Genomic DNA, 19,578 nt, shown 5'->3' with positions numbered 1-19,578 from the left:
TTAGGTTGATTAAATGTACTAGTGTGAGAGTATAGCAAAGATTTGGTTGCTTTATTTTTTAAGTTCAAAACAACTCAAAAAGTGTTTGAAATATTTATAACTTCTTCTATAAGTTCTGAAGGTTCATCACCTAAAATAAAAATATATTTTATGTAAATAATAAAGAAAAACATATTTTAAACAGTGGCGTAACTTTGTTTTAAAAAGTGGTTGGGACAGGTGTGTGTTTGTGTTTGTGTGTGTGCGTGTGTGCGTGGGGGGTGTGTGTGTGTGTGTGTGTGGGGGGGGGGGGGGGTACATATATAAATCAGATATATGTACAATAACAATTTTAGTTAACTAAATCAATTTCAATAGTAACGTTACATTGGGTTTAATTTGTCTTTTAATGAGATCTACTAATATAGGCTATATTGTTATATTTTTCACGTGAGTAAGTGCATAGATCCTTCTGAACCATAATGGTCTGGTGGTTAGAACTTTTGCCAAGCGTGTCAGAGGTTACAGGTTCTAATCCGCACTCGTATATTTTTTTATTTATTTTTTTATCAAAACCGAATATGTTCAAAAAGTGGTGGGGACAATATCGACCCTGAAAAAAAAAAAAGGTTTTTGAAAAACCTTTATATTATTTCTGAGAAAAAGAAAAATGAATTTAGAATTTAGAGAAAAAGGTAACCATGTTAGAAAAACATATTTACATATTTATTTACACCTTGAATACATTTGAGTGCACACATCCTAATTTTTATCAAAAATTAGATACAAAGGAAAATATATCTAAATGCTTTTGCGTTCTCTTGAAAAATTATATGTGAAGCAGAATGACGATTCAAAAAAAGTAAACTTTAATAAACATAAAGTGACTAAGATAACGTTAACGTGGAACACTGAACAGAAGAAACAGAGGGCTTTTATACAGGATGGCAATCACAAGACACAGGGAACAGGTGTGCACTCATTTGGAAGCATGGAATCAAACTACAAACTAGAACTCAGGCAAAACAGTGACAACGACTATGTTCAGAATGCCAGCAAAAATCTAAGGCTAAGGGAAAGAAAAGGGAAAATGGCCAAGCTTATAAAAATGACATATTGCAATGTTTCCTCCACAAATGTTTTCCCATAAACCATGTATAAATACCGTTTTTGTGCTGATATTTTTAAAGCATTTTAACTCTGAACAAACGTTCCATCAACATTACTGGAAGAACATTTGTTCATAACTTTGAGAGAATCTTTTCAGTTCATTAGCCAAAGTTCTGAAAACGTTCCTTGTTAGCTGGGAATGAAATTGGTTCATTGAAATGATTATGTTCAAAAATAATAAAATAGAAACATTCATCGATATAAAAATTATAATAAAAGGTATATTTAAAAAAATATATATGTATATTTTATAAAATATAATTATTATAAAAAATCTAATGTATAGTCTAATAACTGATTAGTTATTCATATGACATGTAGTTAAAGAGTTTTAGATATTTGTTATAAGAAATAAGATATAGCAATTGAATAGTTAGTCATTTTTACTAAATGGAAATTGTCATAAATGGAAAACACACAATAAGGTATGTTGGAAAAAAATGTGTTAGCCCCAGTTTTTTAAAACAAAAATCCTTAAAAAGCCATGAAGACAAATCTATACAACTCATTGTCTTTTAATGTGTTTCCAACAGATTAAGTTAGAAAATCCCTACTTACTCTCCATTGAGAAAGCCCTGCCCAAAGAGGCTTATGCACACTGTGCCACCTCTGCTTAGCAGCCCTGAGTCAAGCCCGTGGGCAAAGCCTCAATCTATTCAGCTGGTGGGCTTGAATTATGCAGCAGATCCTGAAGACACTCAAAAACAAAGCGCCGCATGGCAAATGCATTGCTCTCTGATTTGCGATGAATTGCTGGGGATGAGACACCGATAGCGCTTTATTGATACTTATGAAGCCTGAGGTCTTAGAGGCATGAATGACTCATAGTGTTGTGCAAGAAACACGGGAGCTTCAGGTTTGGAAGTGTTTAATAGGTGTGATGTTTATCTCTGTCGTAACAGCGTTCCTCACACCAACAGATCCAGACTGATCCAGAGGGTGAAATCTTACTGTTGTCACAACTGTACTCGAGAAATGACGCCTAGCGCAAGTTCTGCCAGGAAGACTCAATCGTTCTCGTCACTTATTAGCTTCTCATCTATCCAATCATATCTTAATAGCCCAGTATAAAAGGGTGGTACTTACACATGTCTGAGTTCGCAGATGCTGTCGCTTCAACCACCTCCATTCTCCCCAACCACCACCAAGACTGGACCTTTCCTCCATCCCCCCCAACACCACTATGTTGGGTCCTCCCTTCCATCCTCCCCAACAACTCCAGATGGGCTCTCCCCTCCATCCTGAAGACGTCAGGATGTCTTTTTCCTCCTTCCACCCCACCATCACCAGATGGCCCCCTTCCTTACTTCGCAGGGGGTGGGCTGCGCCCCTGCCTTCGTCTTCAGGCAGGATATGCAGATTCCGTACCCTCGGAATGCGAATTACGGACAGGGCCTACGCCAAAGAACTTGATTGTTTGCTGAGCTCTTAAATAAATGTTTATTGTCACAGTATTAATTCTCCCGAGTCTTTCTGGTAGAACTACTTGTGGAACACAAATATTAAAAAAATTGCTCTGAAAATGAAAGTCAATTGGGACCAATATTTTTTTGGACCCCATTGACTTTCATTACATGGATTTAAAAAAAAAATGTATCCTCTTTTGTGTTCTGCAGAAGAAGAAAAAAGTAATGCAGTTTTGGAATGACATGAGGATGAGTAAATTATGCCAATTTATATTTTTGGGTTAAATATTCTTTTATTATTTACCTTCAAAGCATTTAGGGTGGAAATTCATCAAAATGTTGCGAAATTTTCTGCACGGTACTATGAGCACAAAATGTCCCCTGTGACTGTCCCACCCAAAGTACTTAAATAGTTACAATTATCCAAAACACACACCCCTAGAAGATGCTGGGATTTTCATCTTTGCCGTTAGAAAAAATAATAATAACAAGAACAATGACATTCTCATGACTTCTCTTGCTTCTTCAGGACAGATAAACGTCTTACTGGGATCCATTAAGACTATTATAATGACAATAGAATCAGTACCATCTCTTATTAAAGCTATGCTGTAATATTGAGCTCCAGGCTTCATTTCAAAGGGAATTTCAGAAGCAAATAGGTTTCTTTTGTGAACAAGTTTCTCAGAGGATGTTCCATCTCAGCTGGACATCTGTTTTCATTAACTTTCACTCTGGCAGCTCTTATCATAATATGTCTGCTCCAGCTTACTGTCCAACATAGAAAATTCAGCTGGTGTGTTGATCTGATTCATCATAACAAACTCCACTTTGCACCTCCGTCTGTATTTACATTCCAATTTAAATATGCAGGTAAAATGCAAATCTTTACAATAGACAAAAAGTCTTTTGCTTTTCTGTTTTGGTGCATTGCACTAAGCTAGCATCTGTCATTTAGAGGAGAATGTGTCACCTGCCAACATTCTTTACATATACAAATAAACATTCATGATGAAATAAAGGCTTTTTAACTTTTTTCAACACTATTCGAGTGCCTTGTAATATCTTTAACATTCAGTACATTTTGCTTGTTAAATACTGTGGTGTCTGAGAATCCAATATTTAAAATGTAATTTAAACCTGGAAATTAACTTAGTGTTTTAGGATTTTAAAATATTTAAAACCAGGTTTTACACAAAAGGTGGAGTTTATTTAGCTCAAGTGCTGCTGTAAAAAACATTTTGAAACTGTAAATTTTTCAATGCAATCTTTCAGGCAAATCGTTATGCTGGTAATTCACGAATTCACACTTACATAATCGAATAAAGTTGGCGTGCTGTCCGAGGGGAGGACTTCAAACCCAGAGTACTCCCTCCCCCATCCCTGGCTGGGATGGGAACAGATAACTATGAGTTGGGGTGGACGAGGGATGTTGAAAAACTCGTGTCGTGGGACAGATGTGAGTCAGCTATTTATATATTGGCCTCCTCTCGTGCTGACTGGGTAGATTCTGAACGTGCCCCTCCCAAACTTTGTTAAAACATCATTACAATTTACAATGACAACAATGACACTGCATTAGAAAAATGTAAAATAGATTTTTTTTTTCTGCTGGACCCCACTTCATAGCAAGTTTGCATTAAAATTAAATAACAAATTATGATTCTTTTAAAAATATATATATATTTTTTTCCACAATATTCCATTCTAAACCACCATTTACACACTTCACAACACACTCAGCTAGAGCTTGAGCACAGACACTTCTGGCTAATTTATCATTATAAATGACTCAGATTGTCCCTCAGCAACTCTCCTGAAATCAGTGTAGTGTCCTGTTGGTCTATTCCATCTGTCTCCATTATGCTGCACAACATTAGAAACACTAGTTGCTTTAAAGACACTTTGAGAAAAGGAAACACACTGTGTAGTGTGTCGGTCAAGCATAAATTGAAGGGCTAAATCAGGGCTATTCAAATTTCATGTGGTTTGTGGGATAGCCTAAATATTTTTTTAAGGTACAAGGAATGTTATATCAACATAATCTACTGTATCATAACATAGCCTAGTTATTTTTCTGTAAATTCAACCATATTTTATATATTATATAACCATGTCATATTTCTGATAATCCAGTGAATTCCTAGAAATGCTTTCCAAATGAAAGGTTATTTGGAACTTGATGGACACAGACAAAACCAAACCAAACCAAAGATAAGATTATTCATAACAACTGGATAAGTCTGGCAGTTATGCAAAAACAGTTTCACATTATGTAACACTTGAGTTAAAAAAAAGGAAAAAAAAGAGAACAATGTTACAAACATGATTGGATGAGCAAAGTTTGATACTATTGTTAAACAGTTGATATATAGCCCATTGTGACTGCACATCAGTTCAATTATATATTAGCAGATGCTGGGTTTTCATCCAGCTATGCAAATTTTGCTGCTTAATATCTCTGTGTAAAACACAAAATGTTTTTTTTTCCAGGATTCTTTAAATAGAAAGTTCAAAAGAAACACATTTATTTGAAATATAAATCTTTTGTAACATTATAAATGTCTTTACTGTCACTTTTCTTTTCTTTCTTTCTTTCTTTTTTTGAAATGTTACCACAAACTTTTTAGTAGTAGTGTATCACAGATTCCATAAAAAAATGAAGTAGCAAAAAAAAAAAAAAAAAATCTATTTAAAATAAATGCTGATCTTTTGAACGTTCTATTCTAGTGTACACTCTAGGCTGGACACAAACGGAGCATTGTGATGTGTTGAAATTTCGGCCATTACAATCAACAAATGTTGTCTAGAAAGCATGACACATATATGTATTAAAGCCAGAATTTTCCCTCCAGCATGAGACTGCACAGATGTGCTCTTTTCCTCATGAGATGCTGTAGAGCTCCATCTGAGTGCCTGCCAAACCCTGCTGCATCAGCCTTCAAGACATAGTGCCAGCCAAACTAAGCGCGCTCACATTTACAAATGTCCTGGCATTAGTCTTGGCACTCAGTGTGAATGTAAAATATTGAAAAACAGCTCTTCAGTGAACTGTGAAGATAACATCTAGCTAGTTTTTCCTTGTAAATACAGTTCATGAAGTCTAGCGTTGTGAGAAATTTTTCCGATGAAATTGTTTTTGAATGCACAAGCGCTGCTTCCTGTGCCTTTACCGCTTCCGACCCCCATCCACACTACGGCCCCTCCCATCCTCGTAAATCTCTTGACATGAATTCAGACTGTTTGAAAACCACATGCCCTCCCTTTCTTCAGCTGACGTGACCTGCCAAATACTGACTCATTAGAGCTGAGGGGAAAGACAACAATATCCGAGACGGGGAAAACCATCTTCTTCGACAGACAGCAAACGGATGTTTGCTCGAAATATTTCATCAACTACTTTGATCTAGAAAGATCAGATCTCTGCAGAGACACTGTGAATGGCTAGAAGTCATGCATATCTTAAAGAAGAGAGTATTTTAGAGATGTCACACGGACTTCAGCGAGAGCAAGACTGTATAAGAGCAGCAGAAATCTTCCTCTGGCAAGAACGCAAACAGGGCAGTTCAGTCCCAGCGGACCCTCAGAAGCCCAGCAGGAAAATTCAGCTCACACTGAAGACTCCTTGTGTCAGCTAAGACTGAGGGCCTGACCTAATAAAACTACTGCCTTGCAGAAATACAATGTCAACAGCAGATACTTTATAACTGCACAACCTTGAATTTATACTTGGACTCGAAATATTTTTAAGACAAATTCTCTAAATATTACTGCATGTCAGAGGTTGGATCGATACCAACATTTTGGCTTCAGAACAATACAAGGTCTTCTACTACGGTAGTGATATTAAAGGGTTAGTTCACCCAAAAATAATTTATTCATCCCCATCTCATTCCAAACCCATAAGACTTTCGTTCATCTTCGGAACACAAATTAAGATATTTTAACAAAATCTGAGAGATTTCTGTCCCTCCATTGACAGTCTACACAACTACCACTTTGACGCTTCAAAAAGTTAAAACTAATCCGTATTGAGCGGTTTAGTCCAAAGACACGGTCGCCTTATATGATGAATAGATTGAATTTAGGCTTTTATTCACATATAAACATTCATCAATGTGGGTTAGTAAATAATGACAGAATTGTAATTTTTGGGTAAACAAACCCTTTAAATCGGTACTGCAGGCAACAAGTAAACCCCCTCAAATGACTAATGAAAAAAAAAAAAACGTAAATTTTTTAACAGCAATGCATAAAACCTTGCCGCTGTGAAACTTGTGTGTTTTGCATTTATTTCAACACAGTATCAATGGAGCAACAAGACAAAAACTCATAAACTCACATATGAATTGGATCAATGGGGTCCACTGAAAAAATCAGTTGAAACAATCTTCGAAAACAGTTTTTGTTTAGTCTACTCTATACACAAAGTAATGACATTTTTTACATTACTTTAACTCATCAAAATGAGTTACGCAACTTAAAAATGTTATACATGATAATTTTTTTTTAAGTAAGTTTAATATAATTTAAGTTGAAAGTTATACCGCCAAGTTGATTGCACTTAAAAATTTAAGGCAGCAAACAAACTTTTTTGTTTTTGTTTTATTTTTACATTGTATAGTGGTACATAAATTGTACAATCTAAAAAATGTTGGGTTGTTTCAACCCATGTTTGGGTCAAATATGGACAAACCCAACCATTGTGTTTAAAAAATTTTATTAAAAATTTAAACCAGCGGTGGGGTTTGTATTTGACCCAAACATAGGTTGAAACAACCCAACATTTTTAGAGTGTACACTTCACCTTTAAAATAATTAGGGAATAGTGGTTCTTTAAAAAGCAGCTCTGATATCAGTAGCTCCATTGATTTTCCAAAAAGAAATCCACATCATCAAATCATACAAACATCAGCAAAATAGCATTTCTTCTTTTGATGATATTTGTAGAGAAAAGGCAAGAGAGGTGAATCTGGACATCAAAGGTTCTCCTAATTTATGCATTGTAGGACGGCTAATTATCACATTTCCTCACAAGCAAAGCAATGACAGTGAGCCAAACTTTAGCTATTTATTTTTTGTGTAGGCGTCTTTGTTTAGCAGGGCTAGTGTCTGATTCTTTTGCACAAATAAAATGCATGCAGTGAGAATACCAATAAAAGGTTATCATTTTGTTGCTGAAATGGAAAGACGGTGGAAAACAAAGGCAAAACGGGCTTGTATTTCAGTGGTGCTCTGTAAAAAATGTCGACCTCTTGAAATAATGTATGATAATTCACATCAGTAACAGAGTGAATTAGCTATTAATGAAGCCCAGATAATAGCTTTATCCTAAACTCCCATACACCCCCAGCAAATAACAGGCCAACTCTGATGCTCTAAACTCGCTAAAAGCGACATAACATATAGTAATCTGAAGCACTTTAGGAGATGAGAATATTAGATTGCACTCTTATTGCATTTACAAACTCCAGTGTATCCAGGCAAACTCAGAGAATCAGAGGAAAGATCAAATATAACATATTTTCAATCAGTGTCCATTTGATAAAACCTGATCACAGCTCGAATTGAATAACACTCCACTTTAGACTGCAGTCTTGTGCAGTAGAATGGCATCGGCTCGTATCTTCAGCAGGATGTATTTAGTCCTTCTTAGGGTAATTTCACACGAGTGTTTGTATTGGAACCTGGTGCGTTTTCTCCCTTGGTTTGGTTGATTGAGCACATTAGTTATCACAGTTAAAAAACCAAAAGAGCACCTCTTCATCTTAAAATGTTTTGTAATTGCGCTTCTCCGTGCGAGAATGCTGTCCCGATGAAGCCTTGATTCCTGCTCTAGCTGCATTATAACATTCGTGTTTGCGTGTGTCTTGACACAGTTAACCTCTAGACAGCGCTGGGAGATCCAGAGAGAGCGCGTTTGAATTTGCTGTAGTATTTAATACGAATGTTGTATATAATTTAACCACGGCTACATTTGTATAGTGTTTGCGTGTGTCTCGAAAGTTACAAATAAAGCCAAAATAAGCTGATGGACCAAACTTGTCAATCATCCTGATGGATGACGCAGAGGAAACGCTGACCAATAAGAGGACAGTACTCGCAAATGACTTGCGTGAACACATTTTGGTACGCTTAGAAAGGTTGCCTTGTGAATAGGGCTGCGCGATTTTGGGAAAATATGCGATATTGTTGTTGAGTATTGCGATAACGATATTTCTTGCGATATAACATTTCCCTAGAGAAATGCTATTTTTATTAAGTTTTTTTTTTAATAATTTATATATGTAATGATCATACTAAAATAAACAGTAAGTTAGGCTAATAGATATTCTTCTGATCTTCAGAAGAATATCTCAGTTTTTTCATAAGGAGTTAACGTTACACATGCAACACTTTGATTAATGGTTGTCTGTGAGAGTCTGTTATTGTCACTTGGCATTTCATTAGAAGTTTTGGTAGATTTGGGCTTATACTGTTTGAAGTCTTCATATAACTTAGCTCCCTGAGGTTGCGTTCCAGATGACTGTGGAAATTAGTTTCCTCTCGACGACGCCAAAACTTTTCGCCACGACGACACCGTCACTTATGTTCACAACTTCACATGTCGCGATTTTTGCGCGTGCAAATTCCGTTATTTCAAATGCAGGAAAATCACCTGCATGAGCTTGCGGAATTCTGTAAAGTGGAGATGTTCTTCTCATCTTGTCGCGGCACAGGTGGGCCTGGAAAAATGTGCCAAAATGGAAGCAGGCTGTTGTAGCAACATGGTTGCATAGCAACGACAGACGCAAGCGCTTGTGGAAAGAAGGAGATAGCGGCGCGGCCGCGCTTTCCATGCGTTTTTAGACGCGATATGTGAACGGCCCCTTACACAGTACCTGCATTTATGACATGTCTTCTCTATTGAAGCCAAAATATTGCCATATTTCAGACGTACAGTTATTTTTAGGCACAGGTTCTTCGCTTGTCTCTACTCCCGCCATTAGTTTTAATTTTCCCACTCTCTGCTCTGAGCCACTAGGTTCCCCTTTGGGCCCGATCTAGCCAATAGCATAATAGCACCTACTGGGGAGGCGGGTATAAAGATAGTAAGGCCCCATTTGATTGGTCAAATTTGGATAAACAACCTATGCATGCATGACACAAATGCTTGGCACATAAAATAAATGCAATTTATCGCACCTCGCTGCGATACGGATATTGCATATACTATTATCGCGATAACGATAATTTTTCGATATATTGTGCAGCCCTACTTGTGAAAGCGAACCAAACCAAGAAGAAAATGCAACATTGTAACAAATTAAGTCCCTGTTTCGGAACAAAACAGATGATATATGAAAACACTCTTAGATCATACAGGGACCATAGACTATTATCTCTCCACCAGAGGCCTCATTCCAGAGGTTGCTGGGATTCAGATGTGCTTTGATCGGTTTCTATTTAAGACAAATAATTTTGCCAGACCACAGCCATTGTGACCCTTTAGTTACAGGTATTTTTAAGAGGCAAGAACAGCAGGGGAACAGTGGATGAGCATGTTGAAGCTCTTTTCTGTCTTTATTATTTATAAGGACGAGGAGCCAATTAGTCATGACCTCTGAGCTTGACAACTCATCCGTCTCTGCAAACTAGCTCAGGTCTTTTGATATTCTGACCTTTTCTGCATTCTATTCGCAAGACTTATTAGACCAGAAAACCTGTCCAGGAAGAAACACTTGCACTCTCTATGACTGCCAGGATTTTTAATAGTTTCGAATGAGCTTGGGTAAAAAAAAAAAAAAAGTTATCCCTTAGGTGAACTTAGTCATTTTTTGTTAATGTTGCACTGGATATAAAAAACAAAAATTTTCACTTTGTAGAAATGCATTTGCAGTCATGATACATTTTTTCTGTTCATAGATTTACTGAGATAAAGTGAATATTCAACAGGTCATGTGATCTCAACATGGGGCCACCGTGTTTCAATAAGGCAAGCTTTTTTTTAAACAGCTTATATTAGGACACTGATATGAGGATCATATCTTCAAAAGTATTCTTTACTTTAACTTTCACAAGAGAATGATAGAATATGATGGTACACAGCATGAATGAATTGCTTCTTACAGAATTAAAAAATATGTTAAAAATAGTAGTAATGGGTTGCCTTGACTCAGACATCAATCACGTGTACATTATTTTAAATGTTTTGAACTGAAAAGACATTGGAGAAAGCATTATTCAGATGAGATGAACTCACTTTATGACACTTTTGTGGGTGAGGTAGTGGTGAGGTAATGTCAACTTAAAGCCCCTATTTTGCTATTTTAAAGTTTCCTAATGTTGTTGTGGAGTCTCCTACAACATGTTTACATGCATCAAAGGTAAAAAAAAACTGTTTAATTTCCTAAATAAATTTGCACATCATCACATTTTCAATGATTCTCAAACGACTCGTGAGATTAATCAATCTCTCTAAATCCCTCCTTTCCGCGAGCTACTCTGCTCTGATTGGCCAGACAGCTCAGTCTGTTGTGATTGGCCTACCGTGTACAGTGCGTCGAAAACAAAAACATTCATTGCCATAACAACGTCAGCTGTCCTGAGGCTTCCTACACTACAAACAAAACACAGTAACGAACAATGATGTCGGATTGACCATATCAATGCGAGCGCGAGTCCGATGATGAAACATTGGAAGAAATAGTTATTCAACCCGAACCTCCATCAAAAGGATGACTCGAGCAGGACTCAGTGTTTCTCAGTGATACACTACTCAGTTTGAGGTACATTATGAGATGTTGCAACTGTAATTCCTCACCATCAGCATTAACAAGTGCATGTCCATCAACAAACCGATTATTTTACTTGTACTAATTTATTTACAGATTATTTTTCTAATATATTGCGGTAAATACATGGAAACTATATCAATAACAGTGCATGTATGCAATGTATACATTAGCCGAGCTCTAGAGTCTAGAGTGAATGATCTGATGTAACATAAAGTTGGTAAAACAATTTCCTCAAAGTAGTGAGAATGACAGACAATCTGCATTAATAGACACAGTTATAGGTAATAGTGGTCCACAACTGATTAGCAGAAGTATTTCAGGAGGACAGTGATAACGTGAGTGAGCCAGTTAGCAGGAGACCTTCACAATATAAAACTCAAAACTAAGTTTTTCGAACACTTTCAAGAGTAAAAACGGTTTGCGAATCCGGCATTTAACTCTGAGATTTGAGAAGCAGTCGTCAGTAAAATAAAGGGAACACAGCAAAAGTTTTGGATTATACTGCTGTGGTATCATGGTAACTAATTCTTCACATGCTCGTCCTTCATGGGCAAAAAAACTGGCTTTACCTTCACATTATAGAGCACAGCGTCTTCTCGACATGATGCTATCCAGTATCCACAGGAATCAGCTGTTGGTTTGAGGTTCAAGTTTTCCCTGGTGTCTGCGTGCAATAAGTGGGCGGGCAATATGCTAATGTTTCGTCTTGACGTCACAACGAAACGGCTTATGACTCGTTTGAAAAACAATTCATTTAATTGACTCATTTAAAAGACAATAACTTTATATACAGTGCACTTTCAGATTTAAAACTTTGCAGGATGTTTTCATTCACTTGGAGCTATGTTACACACTACATGAAAGGTCATTTTCAAAAATCCATAATAGGGGCCCTTTAAGTCACATAGTCCTGCCCACAGCCTGTTAGTAGACATTTTGGAATATTGTAAAGGTTAGATCGGGATGAAATTACTAATGTGATTGGTTGTTACTACATAACTAATCATTGGGATTTTAATGATTCCAGTTCCTTAACAGTTGATTTAGTACATTTAAAGGGATAGTTCACTCACAAATGAAAATTATGTCATAAATTACTCACCCTCACGTCATTTTAAATCCCATAAGACTTTCTTCCATCTTCAAAACCCAAATGAACATATTTTAATGAAACCTGAGAGATTTCTGTCCCTCCACTTAAAGGCCATTCCACCAAAACATTTATGAAAAGTTCATCAAGTAATAGCCTATATTCCATATGAATAGCACATTTCTGAAGAGAAACGATCACTTTATATGATGAACAGATTTAATTTAGGCATTTATTCACATATTAACATTGAACAACACACATACACAGAGCACATCAAATATGTTCAACGGAAGCTCAAGCATACTTGTTTGACGCACATGAACAAACTTTATTGATTCTTGAGGAAGCATGTGTTAGCATGACATGTGAGAGGAAACCTAATGGGTTTCCGCCAAATGTGCCAATTATTTAACAACGAAATGTTTGGAAAAAAGGTAATACAATTCCATTGCTAAAAGATGAAATTCTTGCAAGTAGTGTGTTTAAATAGACTTTTTAATTACTGTTAGCATAAATATAATAAATTAAATAAATGTAATGCTAATTTTGTAATTTTTTCTGTTTTCTGTGAGGGAAGAAGATTTCACTGTGGGAATTGCCCTCTTTCTACAACACAAAGACAGCAATTAATATAAATGACACCAAAGGAAAGTTGAACCGAGCTATTGATATCAGCTGTCTACAGCACAGACTGTCTGAACAGACATAATGAGATAATATGTCATTAAGGCTTAAACACAATGTTAAAGATATCAGATTTTGCCTCCACTATTAGGTGATTGCAGCATGTAAAAACAAATTGCTTTAAATAGACAACATATTAAATACAGTGAAAACCAGACAAGTCTGAGACAGAATGGTGTCTTTCCATCTAGCTGTAACCTCATCCACCTGTTAGGTATAGAAATCACATCTTTTATGGATGAGGAAGGGAGACAGCGGCAACAGCGGCAACACCTGCCACTGCGCTTGAGCAACGACAACATCTGCTCTCAAAGCCCCTGTACATACTCTCACTCCATATCCACAACACATTTAACACACACAGTTGAGATCATAGAAAACTTCCCATAAGAAACATATCAAAGAACCACAGAATCAAACCACTTTCACCCTCCTGAGGCCTCTTATCAAACTCAACTTCACCTCACACTGTGACTATGGCAACAGCGTGTGTGGTTTTGTAAAACGATCCTGAGCTCAGGCTGCTGCCCTGGTGTGAAAATAAAGGTGTATTTTCTTGTTAAAGGACATGGCTACTAGGTGCAGCCCCATACTGAGGAGGATTACCTGCATAGCTGCAGTCGCAAAAGAAACCAAAAAGACAAACATCTATGGTGGATGTCCACTTAAAACTTAAACTTCTACCCAAACGCTCTGGTCTAATCATTTGCCCACAGTTAGTTAGTTAGTAGTACTTTATTGTTCAGCCTTAGCTGAAAATTGGTCTTTGGTATCGCCATACAATCACAAAACAATTAACAATACACAATATACATAAAATATTCACATTTCCTTCCTCTTATTCAAAAGACTTATTGCATTTGGTACAAAAGTTTGTTTATATATTGCTTTAATCGCTTTTGGTGTTCTGTAGCGACGACGTGATGGCAATAATTCAAAAACATGATTCAAGGGGTGTGTTGTGTCTCTTGCTATATAGTCAAAGCTTTTCTCTGAACAGCAATTTGATATAACTGTGCGACTGATTTTGGCTTAGATCCTATAATTTTTCCTGCTACTCTTGTAATTCTGTCTAATTTTACTTTATTCACAGATGTAACTCGTCCAAACCACACAGTTATATTATACCCTAAAACACTCTCAATTAAACTTATATAAACTCTTTGCGGAACAACCTGACTTGCAGAAAATTCTCTCAATTTCCTTAGCGAGAATAGCCTTTGATTTGCTTTCTTACAAATAAGATTCACGTTATAAGAAAAATTCAATTTACAGTCAATCATGGTTCCCAAATAGTCTTGCAAAGTCTTCACACAAAGTCTTTGATCACATAACATTATTTCTGTTACCGGCTCTGAATAATTTAAAATCAACTCTTTTGTTTTACTTAGATTTATCAATAAAGAACTTGCTTCACACCATTTTTCTAGTTTCAAAACCTGCTCCTCGTACTCAAAATGTACACAGTCTTTCCATAAAAGTGCCACAAGTTCCATATCATCTGCATATTTGTATAATTTATAATTCTTATGCTGCACTCTTATACCACTTGTATAAACAGAAAACAACAGAGGTGACAGGACGCATCCTTGGGGTGCCCCCGTGTTTAAAGACATAATATCTGATTTAAACCCCCGAACACAAACTCGCTGTGGTCTATTTGTTAAAAAATTCTTTATCCAATGTACTATTCCTCCATTTACACCTAGAACAAGGAGACGTTCCAAGAGTAAATGTATCTGCATAGTATTAAAGGCAGAGGTATAATCAATAAAAAGAACACGCACATAAGCTTTTGCTTGTTGTAAATGGCTAGCAATTGTATCAACCATAGTGAGCGTTGCATCCTCTGTCCCTCTTTGCGATTTGTATGCAAATTGCAATACATCTAGTTAAAATATCATATATGATGTACCTAGGAGTGTTTTTCACACTCACAACCACTAATCTGAGAGCTGGGCAGGGAATGGGAGAAGTGGTAGGAAGTACACAAAGAGTTGAAGAAATGGAAAGTGCCCCATAATGGCACCATAATACAATATTGATGGAAAATGAAATTACAGCCTCTAATGCATCCTTTAGGTTTGTCCAGTCTGGAACATACCAAGCACAGAAATAGAAGCCAGAATGGATGATATGGAACATTCTTTTAGTTTATTTTTATGAGAAAGGGCAATGGACACATATAGAGGACTATCACATCCCCTTGCAACTACTAGGCTAGGCCTATGTACTAACATTTAAATGAATCATTTGATATGAACTCATTGTGTACATACATGTTTTTACATTGTATTTACATTTTTTTTATAAATCTGTAAATACATCTATAACTAAGTAGTAAAACTTTAATCCGTTTACAGATGAAATTAACTAATTTAATAATTGATTATCTTTACAACAGAACTGAATCAACAGTGAACTGACTTCAGCTGAACAACAGCCGAAATGCATCATTTTCTGTTATCACTGTAAAGCTGCTTTGAAACAATCTTGTATAAAGCGATATATAAATAAAGGTGGCTTGACTTGACTTAAAGACACCTAATAAAAAGTGTGAGCCATATTTACATTATAACAATGTTATAAACACTTAATTGAACCATTAATTAATTAACATGGTGCTAATTGATTAATTAGGCTAATTAATAAATAAAATTAATCACAATTAAGTGCATAAATTAATTCATTATTAGATGAAAACATTTTAAAACTACTTGGGTATTAATAAACAGATATTACAAAAAGTGGCAAAATATGGTTTAGTTTTTTCCCCTTATATCATTGAAGTTTGTCAATATGTCTGAAGTTGACTTTCTTACATATGCATTCTTGGATTACGTCTGTTCTGTTTTTCAGTCGACATACTACATATTAAACTTTTTTTATATTTTCAATTTGTAAAAAAAAATTTTTATTACAAATTATTTATTGTACTAATTATTTAACCCATTAGGTTGCGAACTAGTTTAAAATGAATGTCTCATGACATAGTGGCACTGCTCATGAGGCAGGATAACTGCAGTCATTCATAATTTTAGATGTTATTAAAGACATCTGCGGCTTATCAGATTAATGTTCAGTCCAGTCTGTTAGAAACAAGCCTTTTCACACATCACTTCAAAAATCTACTGGTGTTTAAGCTACGCAGAGGACAATTTGACACCCTGTTCCATCCAATCATGTTTCGAAACACTGACACAGGCTGAAGAAATTTACTAATACAATCACTCTGACTCAGCGTAAATGTGTAGTGTACATCAATAAAATATTGGGCTTTCGTTACGCATTGAATTTCACTGTGGGATATTGTGTAAAATGATCATTATAGGAATCTCAGCAGAAATCCTCTGTCCTGTTCAACTGCTGTGTTCAGTTTCCAAAATTGTAATGCATCAAAGTCTTTGTTTCTTGGAGTACTGTTTATAGAAAGTGACAAATAAAGAGATAGGGGGAGAGAGAGAGAGAGGATCCACCTCAGTTTCTACTCTCAATGGCTGTGAAGGAAGATAAAAGAGTCCACCCCCAATATACTTACTGTGAAAATATTCACAAATGGGCCACTGAGGCAGCTCATTGTCCCTTGAAATAATGTGGTAGCACTAGCAAATATGTAAAATAAAAATAAAAATGTACCTCACTGGCACACATTTCTGGTCAGGACTAGTACATACATAGAAAAACACATTTCACAATCTGTTACCATGGTGACAGGGAAATGACAAAAGAGTGTATTTCTAATGGATACAGTGCTCTTGTCACATTCAGATAGTGGTCAGAGTCAGACACCCAGTAGTTCAAATCCAGACCTCTCAAATACATGCTTTGACATTAACTGTTCAAACCAAACCATCATCATCACCTTCATCATCTTCACTTCCAAGTAGGTTACATGCCTTTTATTGAAGCAATTAGATAAGCTTGTAAGTTGTACTTTAGAGTGCTTGTTATTTAATACATGTTGAAGTGCAAGCACCAAATTTCCTACTGCAGCTTTAATTAACCTATTTGCATCTAAAGAGATTAAAGTCATCAATAGAGAAAGACTCTAATACTGACATATGCGTACTAATATCTTAATATATTCTTAAATGAAGAAATATGAAAGAGACACTTTGACAGGCCAACAAAATAAAGATCACGTGTGATGCCTTGTGCATTTAAGAAAATAGCCTACCTTAATATAATGCCATGAATTGTATTGTTCATAATGACAACCAACACTCAAAATTAAGATAACAATGTATGCAGCCATTAAGCAACTCTCAAACTAAAACACTAACAGAAGACTTTTCTCCTCATAAGAGAATTTTAGTTATAGCTGTGCATGAATTCCTGTGGTCCACGCCCAAACTAAAATAGTTTCCAAGAGGCATCAGTTATTAAAGCGTTTTTACAATGTCTTGACTTGGAAGACATTGCTTGCATGGACATGTTTCCAGACAGCATGGCATGCAGAACACATGAAATAGTGAAAAGAATAAGGAATGACATAGTCAATTACAGTAGTTACACAAAATTGAGGAAGTTTTTAACTTACCTTTTAAACTGAAGTAACTAGTGTTAAACTGACCGCCACTTCCGGAGGATAAGAAAACTGCGGAGGGAACTACGAAATGTATCCGCGCGGCATCTTGTCGAGCACACAGCGTATCAAGCGAAAAATAATAACAAACAAAACAGATTTGTGAGTAGACTGTCGCCTCTTTTGAAGTTTACGTTAGGTATTAACGCAACAGACCTCCGAACAATAAAACCGGATACATTTAAATATTGAAACAAACCGCTATTATTCAACATGCAGAAATAAAACGATTACAAGTAAAACGTGTCTGAAGATGCGCTGCCCTCGCGCTCACTGTGCAAATAAACGGTGCTGCAACTGTTGTGCGCGTGGGTTCTGCGAGCGGTTCACACAGACGCAACTGATAGTGACCTTAACCAATCAGCGGGGGAATTACCACGTACGTCACTTGTAGAGGCGGGGCTACACCGGGTTGACAGCACCTTTTCCGTGACGTCGCCGCTTTCAGAGCTCAATAGTTCCTAGAAGCGTCTATTGTTTTTAAGCACCCAATTTTGTTACTCTTTGGATACTTTGATGAATATAAATGGTTCTTTTTAACACAGTACCTACATTTCCTAATTTATTAAATACATCTTTGCTTAACTGCTTCCCCTGGCCAGCAACTTGACATTTTACATATTTGGTGATGGATGTTGGTCCTTGTGAAGGTCACTCCAAAGTCACGTTGTGTACAATTTTTATAAGGTATGGCATTATTCTGGTTCATGCTACATCTTATGTTGTTAAAAATGAATGTTTATTGCATTATTTTACTGTCTCGTGTTACAATGATGGTGTTTTGCAGGATATGTGTATGACACTGTTTGCACCTTCAGTATGCTATACCTCAGCTTTACTCTATGAAAAAAAAAAGGGGGGTTCTGTATAGAACCATAGGGTTCTTGATTCAATTTTTAAGAATGCTTCATGCCAAAAAGGTTCTATAGGAGAAATGTCTTAAAGGGATAGCTCACCCAAAAAATTATAATTCTGTCATCATTTACTCATCCTCAAGTTGTTCCAAACATGAATTTCTTATTCTGAACACAAAAGAAGATATTTTGAAGAACATGGGTACTTAAACAGTTTTGGGGCACCATTGACTTCCATAGTATGGAAATAAAAATAATATGGAAGTCAATGGTGTCCATCAACACTGTAAATGATGTAAAATTATATGATCAACTTTTTTATACAAGTTATACAAGAATAAACTTTTTTTTTTAAAGTCAATGTAATTTAAGTTGTAATTACTTAAACATCCAAGTTGAATGTACTTAAAAATTTAAGGCAGCAACTTCTTCTTTTCTTTTTTCTTTTCTTCTTCTTTTTTTACAGTGTACTGTTTGATTACAAGTTGTTTGGAACAACATGAGAGTGAGTAAATGATGACAGAATTTTCAGATTTGGGATCATTTAAATAACTGAATGGTACTTTCACGTTTAACTTTTTTTTTTTTTTGACCCACTTTATATTAAGTGTCTAACGTTTAAATTAATAATTTGATACAATGCACTTAATGTGTACATACATGTTAGGTAACACTTTATTTTAAAGTTTCGTTGTTAAACGTTACATGCAGTTACTATAGTAATAACATTAAATTATGCATAATTACAAGCAACTAACCCTAAACCAAACCAAACCCTAATAACCCTATAGCAAGTACATGTAGTTAATTATTATTACTCAGTACTTGTTTAATAACAGTGTAATAAAGACACATTAAAATAAAGTGTAACCACATGTTTTTACATCGTACATACCTGCATGTAATTAAATCTGTAATTCATTTCTGAATTAAAATGAAAAATGTAATAAAACTAAATTATTAAAACACTATACAATCCCAAAAAGTGAATCATTGTGATAATTTTCATGAAAGTGCTAATGGTTTGGGT

The 19,578-nt window shown here is 35.8% G+C and overlaps 1 protein-coding gene across 1 annotated transcript in view; it reads right to left on the bottom strand.

Annotated features, from left to right (window-relative positions):
- Positions 1-18,032, bottom strand: part of osbpl3b (oxysterol binding protein-like 3b) — an 88,638-nt gene extending 70,606 nt beyond the window's left edge. The window contains exon 1 of the mRNA XM_082150292.1: positions 17,650-18,032. The gene's annotated coding sequence lies outside the window, so the exon portion shown is untranslated. The remainder of the gene's footprint in view (positions 1-17,649) is intronic.
- Positions 18,033-19,578: the final 1,546 nt, after the last annotated feature.

This window comes from Leuciscus leuciscus (genome assembly GCF_965113295.1).
Source record: "Leuciscus leuciscus genome assembly, chromosome: 20".
Lineage (NCBI taxonomy): Eukaryota > Metazoa > Chordata > Actinopteri > Cypriniformes > Leuciscidae > Leuciscus > Leuciscus leuciscus.
Note: the sequence above shows the minus strand (reverse complement) of the source record. Positions and strands in the feature narration are given on the sequence as shown.